We start from the raw sequence: 12,478 nt of genomic DNA on the forward strand, positions 1-12,478 counted from the left end.
GCACATTCTAGAGCATGGGCTGCCTACACTTCACAGGGCAGGCACCACACTTGCCTTGGTCACTGTCATATCCTTGATGTGTAGCAAGGGCTAGGCACACAGTAGGTGCTCAATGAACATTGCCTGAATGATGCAGATTTACCGCTCACATGCTTACTCCACATCTCTTATTCCTGTGCTGGACCCAGGACTGCACTTTGCACATTGTGGGGCTAGAAAACAGATGAGACCACTCTCTCTTCAAGAGTTTCCATTCTGGCAGAGGTTTCTGGAAGTGCTCAGAGGAGGGAGAGAGCACATTCTGCTGTTAGGTCTGGGGCCTTTCCATGATACAGGGCCTGGAAAGATGGATGAGATTTCAGCAGGCCAAGAGGGACAGGGAGGGCTTTCCAGGGACAGAGAACAGGCCTGGGGCCTTGGGGTATAGGGGATATCATGAAGAGACAGAGGAGGTTAAGGCTGAGAGTAGGGACCCAAGCAGAGAGGGCTCTGAATGCCAAGCTAAGGGACCTGGAGGGCATTTGACAGGCAATAGGGAACCATTGAAGGTTTTGAGCAAGGGAGCAGCATGATCAGAGGTAGATTTCAGAAAGTGCAGCCTTGGAGGATAGACTGGAAGTGGGAGGAACTGGAGGTTGAGGGACCTGGTAAGAGGCATGTGCTGTATCTCAGTGAGATGTAACCAGGGTCCAGGTGGGGATAGTGGTTGTGGGATGGTAAAGAGGGGAAAGATATCAGAGGCACTTCAAAGACATGGGGCATGAGTAGAGGGATGCTGGGGAGGGGGCCCAAGATGGCCCTGAAGGTGAAAACATGGTGATTGTTAGGAGGACTGGGGTGGAAAAGATTGTGACACTAGAATTCAGGGCCATCCCATGCACTAGCCTCTGTCATTGGCCCATCAGATGGAAGTTGATGGTGTCATTTTTAACTAACCACTCTGTCCATGGAGGAAGAGGTTCAGGGACATCTGCCGGTCATTCTTGACAGCACAGCTCTCTGACTCCCAAAGCAGGGGTAGAATCATCTGTTAGCGCCAATAGAGATCATGGGTCCTCAGGCCCATGTGTTGGAGTGAGATGCCTGGCTCCCCAGTGCCTCAACCTTTCCATCCAGAAAGTGGGTACTCTTCTTTGGCCCATGCCCTAGTGTCAGATTAGGCAAGGCAGGAACTGCCTCACTCTAAGCTCCAGGAACCCAAGGAGTTTTGGAAAGAGGACAAACTTGAAGAGACTTCAACCCAGGTCCCCCTCCACTGTAACCAATCAGTCCTTAGGTCCCAGGGGCAATCTGTTAGCCAGTCTTTCTCCTTAGGAATATGACTGTCCTTGTTACTGTCCATGCATTTGGTCCCCCAAATACTGTGGCTCCTGTCTGTACCCAGTGTCCTCCAACTGGCCTCATTGCTCATGAGATTCCCCCTCATCTCTCTCCTGCCCTGCCTCTCAGCATGCCCTCACGGATGCTTGGGAAGCAGCCCCTCCTGCCAGGAAGAAAAGGAAGGATGGGCAGAGAGAGAGGAGGCATTTCTCCTAACTTATCTGAGACACGTTAGAGATGAGGCAGAACCTTGGGCCTGCTCACTAGCCACAGTGAGCCTGCTGGTGGGGGCGGGAGGTGTCTGGGAGTAGCTTGGTTGCTCCAGATGTTGGCCTCTGCTTCTGCCCTCATTTCCCTCTCTATTCACAGTACTGGCCCAGCTCCTTCTTTCATTCTTCAAAAACATTCATTGATGCTGACTCTACGCCAGGCATGACGCCAAGAACCAGGAATGCAAAGATGAAAGAGACCTAGTACCTGATCTCAGGGAGCTCACTAGGAAGAGAACAAATTGCAGATGGTTGTGATTCAGCGGCATGAAAGTGCCGATGGGAGCACAGGGTGCTACAGAAGCCTGGAGGAGAGCACTTACTTGACCAGGGCGGACCTGAAGGCTTCCCAGAAGAGGCAACATCTGGGTCATGCAGGATGAATAGGAGCAGGCCAGGCAGAAAAGCAGGGCTGTGGATGGGAGTAGAGGTAGGAGGGACTGTGCAGAGGCAGAGATACCAGGTGATTTCTGGGAATTGCAAGTCTGCATTTAGGAATGGTGAGATGTGAGCACACACCTGCAGCCACAACTGGACGTCTGTCCTCAGGCCACGCTCCCCACGGACCCTGCCTCCTTCCTCTGATCACTTCTTAGAAACCCTAACTCATACCAGCTCATGGTGTCCCATTTGGGTGAGTCAAGCATGAACTGATGTCTAGTTTTTCTAAAGGATCCACAGGTCTCCAGGTTGGTCATCAAAGGTAGAGGGTTAAGTTCATTTTCCAGAGAATCAGCCCAAAGATGTTAGAGCTCACCTGGGAACATCAGACATTCCTAGTCCTCTCTGGGCCCAAAGAGAGGTCTCTGGGAGTTCCCCATCACTCTTGCCTTCCTGCACAGCCTCAGCAAATGGTGTTGGAAGGACACCATTCCTACCAAGATGGCTTCCAGGAGCTACAAAAGAACTGGAAAGGCTGGGACCCTGAGATGTAAGCAGTGATCTTTTGTTATGTGCAGTGCCCCATCTGGACTGGCAAGGCAGCCCCCTGCATGGCCCTCTGCACCCTGGTGGGCACCTCCCCACACCCTGTAACCTGGTGGCCCCAGCATGCCTCCTCCTCTAGCCTAGGTCCCTCCCAGCCCCTCCTCCACATCGCACTTCTCCATAGGACCTTTCCTCAACTGGTCCAGCCCCCTGGAAACCCTCTATCCCAAACTCCCGCTACTGTTGGCAGCTCTCTGTCACTCTTACACTCTCCTGTAGGTTTTGTCTCCTAACTACTGCATGCCCTTGGAAAGCAGAAATGGAGATGGTGGAATCCTTTAGTTTCCCCTGTCCCTAGCATGGTGTAGGACACTAACATTGTTGATACAGTCATTCTGTGTAGTGATACTACATTGTCACCAGTATACTACTGGTGTATACATTATACTGGTGACAATGACCAGGATTTGCTGAGCCTTCCCAACATGCCAGGCCCTTGTCCTACACACACTTCATCTGTATTAACTCACATATTCCTCATAGCAATACTACAAGGTATGTTTTATTATAACCCCGACGTTCCAGGTAAAAAATAATAATAAAGGCACTGAGAGGTTGCATAATTTGCCCAAAGCCTGAAACTAGTAAGTGCCAGAGTCAGGATTCAAACCCAGTCTGCCTGCTCCAAGGTCTATTTAACCTGGCACTAGACTGTCTTTCCATTGTGGAATATTATAGTCACACAATACATTCCCTGCTGAAAATTAACAAGGAGCCAAGTTTCTACTCATTCATTCATTGATCTGTTCATTCAACATGTTTATTGAGTACCTACTATGTAATAGGCACGGATGGATACAGAGAAAGGAAGTAGGCTCAGCTTGTGCCTTGCACAGCTAACAGCCAACTGCTTGTGGTGACTTTGCAGGGGAAATGGGGGTCCCTAGGTCTTTCCCAGCTGAGGTTTATGGGCAGATTGCCCTAGATGAAGCCACTTCTTCCAGGGAAGAGTATCGGTGGAGGTCTGAGGACAGTTGGGGCTGAGGCTCAAGGATGTTACCTAGTCAGGGAAAAAGTTCAAGCTCTTTCTAGATGGCAGTCCTCCCAGGCAGTGTTGGGGTACCTGCAGGAGGGGACCAGACCCTGGCAGAGAGCCAAGCACAGCCCAGCACACCTCTGTCCCCATCCCTGCAGACCAGGACATGGAGCCACCAAAGACTCTAAAATGAAAGTGGGGCCTGAGGAGAAAAACACCTGCAAAGCCTGTCTATGACAGAGGAAAAAGATAAGCCTCCAGAGAGGGCAACAGACAGCTACTGAAGTGGGGTTGCATGTGAGGGTCCCCCCATGGAAGGCCAAAAAGCTGTGTAGGAGGGGACCAGGGGGCTGACCTGGAACTCAGAGAGGAGCGGAGCTGGTGCTGAGGCTTTCCAAAGAGGCAGTCCTGTATGTGGGCTTCTCCCCAGCCTTCCTGTCCCCAAATACCCGCTTTCTGGCTGGCTTGTGATGCCTGAAATTCCCCCACTATGAATATGTCCTTCAAAATAGCATTTTGGCTCCCCAGACCCTTTGTCTCAAATTCTGGGAGGTATTTACCACTAAATACCTTGAAATGAGGCTGCCTTCTTTTTCTGATTGACAGCTGCGAGGTGGCCAGAAGCTGTCTGAAGGGGCGATTTTAGGTAGAGGGGAGAGGAGAGTGGTGCCCAAGGTGTGAGATACTCTGTGGGGAAGGGGGCCCTGCAGGGTGTGGTGACCCTGGGCAGGGCAGGCCAGAGGGGCAAGGACTGAGGTGGCAGGGGTGCAGGACCGAGCAGGACTGCCCCCAAATCCTCAGTCAGTAAGTGGCATCCTGAAAAGATCACACTGTGAACCCAGAGTGCCCAGTGGTTCTGAGTCCCTGTGTGACCCTGGGCGGGTCACTGCCCTCCGTGAACACTGGACTCGCTCTTAGACTTGGCAGGGATTGCACACACTTGGCCCTCAATGGGGCACATGGTTTTAACGACCCCCAAAGGGGCAAGTGGCTTTTACTTTGCCACAGACTCCCCCCCACCATTGCCCAACCCAGAGCCACCCCACACTCTACCCTTGGCTATCTGGCCCCTGGAGGCTTTGAGTTTGTGACCCCTGAAAGGCAAGTTTCAAGAGAGCTCAGTTTTAGTCCCGACTGTGCCCTGGATGGGCTGTGTGACCTTCCACAAGCCACTGGGCCCGTTCCGGAAACCTTCCACCCAGCGTGCGGTGCGGGGGATAGTGGTGGGAAGGGGGAATACGACTGAACAGGTGGAAAGTCAGGGGAGGCGAACTGACACGAATGGGATGCCCCGAGCAGCAGAGGTCACCAGCAGCAGGAGAAGGATGGTTCTTGCGTCTGCTCAGAGACCTCAAGGATTGCTGTCTTGTTCCAGGTGGAAAGAGAGGGAGGAGACCTGGGGAGGGAAGATAGGAGGCGCAGGTAAGGGACAGCGCGGCCCCTCCACCTGACACTCCAGCCGCCGAGGCCAAAAATTCCCTCACACGTGCCGGGTAATTAATAAACAGACTAGCAGGGGCGGGGGGCGACGACTTGCCGGAGAAGGATTTAACTAGCAATGTTTTCGCGAGAGAAAATTAAATTACAGGAAGCGGTGGTGCAGGCTGCGGACCACAAAATCTCGAAGCCGATTCCTCAGACCCCTGCGTGCGTCGGGACCGCCTTGCCATCGCCCCGGCCGTGGGACGAAGGCCGCGCAGCATGGGGAGTCTGTCCTGGCTCCGGCTGCGACGCAGTCGCGCGTGCCTTCCCCGGAACCCGCCGGAGCCCGCGGCCGTGGCTCAGGCTCGCCGGGAGGGGGCGCCGTCGGGTCTCCGCGCTCCACTCTCCCGGCGCGCGCGCCCCGCGCTTGGTGGCGGCACGGGAACCGCGCGCTGCAGCCAACCTGGGCCTGCCTCGCTTAGCCGGAAAGCGCGAGATCAGGGACCCAGACTCGTGATGCCAGCAGTGGTCTTACTCGAAATTCATCTAAGCGTAAGGTGGGGAGAACCGGCCTGATGAGTGGGCGGCAGGTGGTGCAGGACACTGCAGTCTTGTCCACGGCCCGGGCCCCGCGCATCACCGCGTCTCCGAGAGCGCGCTCCGAGCCCAGCCCCTCCTGGGAGGTTCTTAGCCCTCCTCAGGCGCCACCGCGGCCCGGGGACCCACCTTCTCCCTGTCTCTTCTATTTGTCACAATAGCTACCATTCCTGAGCTCGCGCTAGAGTCAGGCCTGGTGAGTGAGTACTTGGCTTAGGGAAGGCACCAAGCCCTGTGCGGTGTGATTATTAACGCTGTTCGGCGGAAGAGAAAGAGGAAACGAGCTCAGAGAGGCTGAGGAAGTCGCCTAGCAACACACAGCTGGCAAGGCATTGAAATCCACATCCCATTGGCTTTTGAGCTCTTCCCCAGCAGGGGAGCGCCTGTTTTTCATTCTCAGTCTCTAGCAGAGCCTCGCACGTGGGTGCTCAGGAAGGATTTGTTGAAGGAACGGCAGATTTTTCCTTGTTTGTCAAAGGGGGTGCTCATAGCTGAGGGGTGTGAGGATTAAATGAGATGGTGTGTGTGTAAAACACCTGACTGTGCACTTGGAGCACCGTGAGCAATTAGTAAAAGCTGGTGCCAGTGTTAAAGAAACTCGACAGTGCGGGGAATCACTGGGGACTTTGGTAAAATGTAGACCGAATCAGCAGGGCCTGTGACTCTGCATTTCTCACAGGCTCCCAGGTGTTGGTGATACTGCAGATGACAGTTACTTCGCTGTGTGGAACTGGTCCCCATGCCTCCTCACCCCAGCCCCAAGTCCAATCCCCCACAAGGGAGCCACTGCAATTATTCCTAGCTTTGTCGGCCTATCTGCAATCCCCTGAGGAGCTTTAGAGAATATCCACGGGGGTGGGGGACGGGAGACGGAAGGTCTTTTTCCCAGAGTCTGACAGGTCTGGGATGTGGCCTGGGCATGTTCAAAGCTCCCTAGAGGATTCTACTACCGCAGTCAAGGCTAGAACCGCTACAGGGGAGGTATCTGAGGAAGGCAGTAAGTGAGCAGAGGTTTGAGGAAGTTCACCTGATGCAGGTGTGAAGGACAGATCGTGCAGGAGCCTGGAAGCTGAGTCACCAGGTAGGAGGCTGGGCCAGCTAGGAGGCTGGATCTGGCTAGGGCAGGCTGATTCCTCCATAGCTCCCCACCCACCAGCTGTATAACTCTAAAGGAGGGTGAGGCCTGGGACAGGCTGGGGAGGGCTGGAGAGCATGCTTGGCAGGTATTCTGCAGGGTGTGTGCAAAGGAGGGGCTCTGTTCTGGGTGCAGCAGGGTGCCAGAGGTAGGCAGGGAGCTGGGTTGTTTTGCTGGCCACTGCCTGTATGTACAAAGTGGAAGGCTGGCCTTGGACTGAAGCCAGCTCAGAGGGCCCAGTCCTTGTTCTTGGAATGGCACAATTCACTTGCATCAGCAATCTTATTATTGTTTACTGAGCACCCACCACGTGAGGCCACTGTACATTAAGGCACAACAATCTTTCAGAGTTGACAGTAACTTAACAAATGAGGAAGCAAGGCGCAGAGAGGTTATATAACTTACTAGGATCACACAGAGACCAGATCAAGATCTAAAGCCATGATATTTCCATCTCACCAGGATGTCTCTACTCCTGCTCTTTCCTTTGGCTAAAACACTATTCCCCTTCCTCTCTATATCTGTATCAGGTGAACTCCCTCGAAACCCCTCTGCTCACATTACTGCTCTCCTATGTTGTCTCTATGTAACTCAATCTCTAAAATAAATCTCTCCTATGTTGTCTCTATGTAACTGAAATAATATCTGAAAGTTATGTTCTTCATCTCAAATGAAATGGCTGTTTGCAGATGACTAGGAACAGACGGCTTATTGAAGCTCTACCCTATGCCAAGGCTGAGATCTCAGACACTACTTAGATCTCAATCATCGTGAGTTCCTCTCAAGGTCTTGGGGAGCTCCTGCGGCTCTGGTCTATGATTTTCCTTGGGCACCAGGCACAACCTTGCGTCACTACTTCTCCCGTGGGTCATGACTCCTGGCTCAGATGCCTGGGCTCCAAGGCCAGGGACCACATATATCTTTCTATAGACCCTGGGCCTCAACAAGTATTTGGTGCAGCCAGAACCAGGACTAGGGTAAGTCAAGCAAGGGGCCATGTGAATGCTTATGCCAGCAGCAGCTGGGGAAAGCAGATGCAGGTGCTGTTGTTGTGGGTGAGCTCAGAAGTCTGAAGGTGAGTCGCTCAACAGGATAATCCGCTGCTGCTAACTCCCTCCTACTGTGCTTAGGTGTGTTGGGGTGGACTTATCAATTAATTTATTGTGCCTATTCAACACTTCTGTTCTCAACTTAATAGTTTCATATTAAGGACTCTTGCCCTAATCAAAGGGTGCTAACCCCAAAGGTTATTAAAGCATTATCTTTGAAATGAGTAGGACATATCACCTTGTCTAGGCTACGCACCCAGCTTTGGATGTTTAAGACCTACAGAGACCAAAACTGTCAAAGGGGCAATTGACTAACTGATGTCATTGCTACCTCCCACAAGACTAGAAGGAGGGACCAGGTCTGTTTTAGCCACCATTTTATATCCACAGCTCAGTCAGCAGCTGGGACATAAACGTGTTGGAAATGTGTTTCCCTGAAATAACAATGACAATGCTTTGGTCAGGTAAGCTGCAGGAATCATTAAAACTTTCAGAAGAAGGAGAAATGATCAGGTTTTGAGAATACAATTTTGGGGGGAGAGGTGTGAAAATCCAAGTGATGAGGACCATGTTTTTGAGAATTTTTAAAGGCCCCAAAGTGGGACCTACCCCAGGGCCGACCTGTGGGCTTGTGTTGTCTGGTGCCTGCTCAGCTCTGGTCCTGTGGGTCCAAGAACCTTTTTTTTTCCCCTTGAATTAAATATCTCTGCCATGTTGACTTTATTTATTTATTTACTTATTTTGAGACGGAGTTTCGCTCTTTTTGCCCAGGCTGGAGTGCAATGGCGCGATCTCGGCTCACCGCAACCCCTGCCTCCCAGGTTCAAGCGATTCTCCTGCCTCAGCCTCCCGAGTAGCTGCGATTACAGGCATGCGCCACATGCTTGGCTAATTCTGTATTTTTAGTAGAGAAAAGGTTTCTCCATGTTGGTCAGGCTGGTCTTGAACTCCCGACCTCAAGTGATCCACCCGCCTCGGCCTCCCAAGGTGCTAGGATTACAGGCATGGGCCACTGCGCCCGGCAACTTTTTTTTTTTTTTTTTTTTTAAATCATTCAGTGCATGCTGTCCCACATGTAAAGATCCCCATGCAACTGGCAGGGCCAGGAGCCAGTCTTGGCCATGGGCTGAGCAGAAGTGAGACTGTCACTGCACTCAAACTGACTAGTACAATCAGCAATGTTAGTAATTTGCTAGCTAGGAGCTTCATAGCACAACCGATGTTTATAGAATGCGTCAAGAATAAAATCAGTATCAAACTATCAATTTCAATAAAATCAGTATCATGCTTTCTAGCTAGGTAATTTGCTAGCTAGGAGCTTCACAGCACAACTGATGTTTATAAAATGCTTCAAGAATAAAATCAGCACAGGCTAGAAAGCATGATACTTCTAAATACACCTTGCCGAGACAAGCATCAACTTGGATATCCTTTCAAAAAACTAAAAGGCTTTCACCTTAAAGTTCACCGTCTCGGCCTGCGAGAGCCCAGGGGACCATTATTGAAAACACACAGTCTAAACCATGCCTGTCACTGTGTTGTCGGGGTGCAGGCTGTGTGTATCCGGGGCCGTTTGTTGTGACGGTTCACTGCCCTTTCTCTGTGTGTTTTGCTGAGGTGAAACTCATTTGCATTTCCTGAGCAGCCCAGTGATGAGCGGGGAGGCCCGGAAACCTTGCTGGAGCCCAGAGGGGAATCAGAATGAAATGTTAACCTGCAGGACCACCAGGCCTCTGGGGCCAAGTTTTCCTGCCGTTTTTTGAGGACAATGCAGGACTCGTTGAGGGTGTGGTGCTCCATTTGCATGTAACTTCTTCAAGCTGCTTCTCTTCCCCCCGACTGGGCACTTGTGCAAGGGTTGTGTGGAGATAATTTCACTTGTGTGGAGATATTCACTTGTGCAAGGGTTGTGTGGAGATAATTTCAACCTAGCTCTCTGTAGAGACACGATTATTATGGCTTACCATCTACAAGTGGTAGCAGGTCTTGATTTTTCAGGGCTTCTGGTTTTTCACTCTAACCCTCAAATGAAGGGCAGGCCCCATGCCAAGCACTCCCATCTGCCCACCCAGCAGGCAGGGGCTTTGTGGGCTGTCCCCAGAGAATGGAGGCCTTTGCTCTCTTCTGTTATAAAGACATTTACCAGGATGAACGAACATGCTTCCAAGGCCACTGCAATTCTTGAGATCTAGTGAGTCTGTAGGAAATGTAAAGGCAGCTATTTTTATTCTCATGTTCTCCAGCCACTCTGACTGCCTTGCTGGAAGGATAATAATCACTCCACCTGCCAGGGCCCTCACGCGGGCTGGCCGCAGGATCCCACTTTCGGTTTTCGTTCCCCTTCATTTTCTAACAGCTTCCGCCCACTCCCTGGGTTAACTTCGTACTCTATGGGGCCTTCTTGCTTTTTTGCTCAGCTCATCTCCTCCAGCTGCTGTAATTTGAGGCAGGAACCATACAGACTGTTCTTTCAAGCAATTCTGTCTTGCATAACTATCCTTCAGAAAGAGATAGGAAAGCCATGTGTTTTAAGAATAAAGGGGGGCCGGGCACGGTAGCTCACGTCTGTAATTCCAGCACTTTGGGAGGTCGAGGCGGGCAGATCACCTGAGATTGGGAGTTCGAGACCAGCCTGACCAACATGGAGAAACACCATCTCTCCTAAAAATACAAAATTAGCCAGGCATGGTGGCGCATGTCTGTAATCCCAGCTACCCAGGAGCCTGAGGCAGGAGAATCGCTTGAACCCGGGAGGCGGAGGTTGCCATGAGCCGAGATTGCACCACTGTACTCCAGTCTGGGCAGTAAGAGTGAAATTCCGTCTCAAAAAAAAAAAAAAAAAAAAAAAGTAAAAAGAAAAAAGAATAAAGGAAGGATTCTGAGAGGAAAAAATCAAAATGGTCACACATGGACCCACAGAACAGTTCCTTCCAGGAAGCCAAAGAGTAACCATCTTGGGTTGATATTTGCTCTCCTCCCATTCACTGTAAATGAGATTTTGGTAGAAGACAGTCTTAATTATCCCAAGCAGTGACAACCCCGAAGGGGCTGAAGCCATCACTCGAATCCCATCACTGGGTCTGTGAGCGGCGAGGCTGCCTCGCTCCGTAGAGCAGTTTTAAAACACTTTCAAGACATCATTTTTTTGCATCGCACCTTCATCTCAGGATGTCAAGTGCATAGCGAGCATTATGCCTCTCCTCTTTTGATAAAGGAAACTGAGGTAGCAGAGATAAAGGCTGCAGGAGCTAGGGCACAGTCGTTGTTTTCTTCTGCCTCTTTCTCTCAGAGATTCTGATTGTGCTGTGTCACCCAGGCAGACTTCTCATCTCTAATCTCTCTTCTGGTGTAGATGAAAGGTGGACCCAAAAGGCTTGGACCAGAATAAAGACCTCACAAAGTATCACTGCATCTATGTCATCTCTGACTAGTGACAGTGAAAATAATGTTAAATCAACCCAAGTGGTTCTGTTTTTCGTTTGGCTTTTTTATGAGACAGGGTTTTTGTCACCCAGGCTGGAATGCAGTGGCATGATTTTGATTCACTGCAACCTCTGCCTCCTGGGCTCAAGCGATCCTCCCACCTCAGCCTCCAGAGTAGCTGGGACTACAGGTGTGTGCCACCACACCCAGCTAATTTTTGTATTTTTTATAGAGACAGGGTTTCGCCATGTTGCCCAGGCTGGTCTCAAAGTCCGAGGCTCAAGCAATCCATCCACCTCGGCCTCCCAAAGTGCTGGGATTACAGGCGTGAGCCACTGCACCCAGCCCCAAATGGTTCCTTAAAACACATGAAGAAACATCATCCCTGGTTGTGGGGAGAGAAGTCTGAAAGGAAATAAGCTAACTGACACTCTCCCAAATACAAAAGTTACCTTCTTCATCTCAAATGAAAGGAAAGGGCTGTTTGCAGATGGCTGACCAGAAAAGGACAGGATCTGATTTAACCCTAAATCATTCTCCTTTTGGACCAGTAAGAATTCTTTGAGACCAGTTTTTTACATGGGAGGTAATAAATTCACATTAGCTGCAACAAGATAATCATATGAAAGGCAAAACCAACGCAGACTGGCAAAGAGCTTCTCCCAGAGTTCCATATAAAGAAGTTAAAAATCCGACAGAACACTGTACTATAAAACCATCTTACTGGAGGCCCTCAGAACCTCTTTTCTAAGCACCCCATGTTTTAAAAAATTTAATCGGCCGGGTGCGGTGGCTCAGGCCTTTGGGAGTAATCCCAGCACTTTGGGAGGCTGAGGCAGGTGGATCACCCGGCCAAAACTCTCAGGAGTTCGAGACCAGCCTGGCCAACATGGTGAAACCCTGTCTCTACTAAAAAAACAAAAATTAGCTGGGCGTGGTGACAGACACCTATAATTCCAGCTACTTGGGAGGCTGATGCACAAGAATCGCTTGAACCCAGGAGGCAGAGGTTGCAATGAACCGAAATCGTGCCATTGCACTCCAGCCTGGATGACAAGAGCAAGACTCCATTAAAAAAAAAAAAATTAATCTATTAATTCTATGGCTCACCTGTAACACAACTATAGATCTTACAAAGGTTAGCACTTAGATGAAACTTCAAGGTAACTACTTCAAATTGTTCATCATTCAGCTGAGAGGAGTGACATCTACAGAGAGGTTAAGTGACTTATCCAAAGTCACTGAGTCAATGAGTAGTAGATATGACACGTGAATGTAGGTCTTTAGACCCCATCGCACC

At 50.6% G+C, this 12,478-nt stretch overlaps 2 protein-coding genes across 4 annotated transcripts in view; both read right to left on the reverse strand.

Annotated features, from left to right (window-relative positions):
• The window catches only part of TMEM63C (transmembrane protein 63C), a 143,933-nt gene that overhangs the window by 129,658 nt on the left and 1,797 nt on the right, over nucleotides 1-12,478 (reverse strand). The gene's annotated exons all lie outside the window — the stretch shown is intronic.
• Nucleotides 1-12,478, reverse strand: part of CIPC (CLOCK interacting pacemaker) — a 69,403-nt gene that overhangs the window by 36,283 nt on the left and 20,642 nt on the right. The window lies entirely within an intron of this gene.

The sequence above is a fragment of the Macaca thibetana genome, chromosome 7, assembly GCF_024542745.1.
Source record: "Macaca thibetana thibetana isolate TM-01 chromosome 7, ASM2454274v1, whole genome shotgun sequence".
NCBI lineage: Eukaryota > Metazoa > Chordata > Mammalia > Primates > Cercopithecidae > Macaca > Macaca thibetana.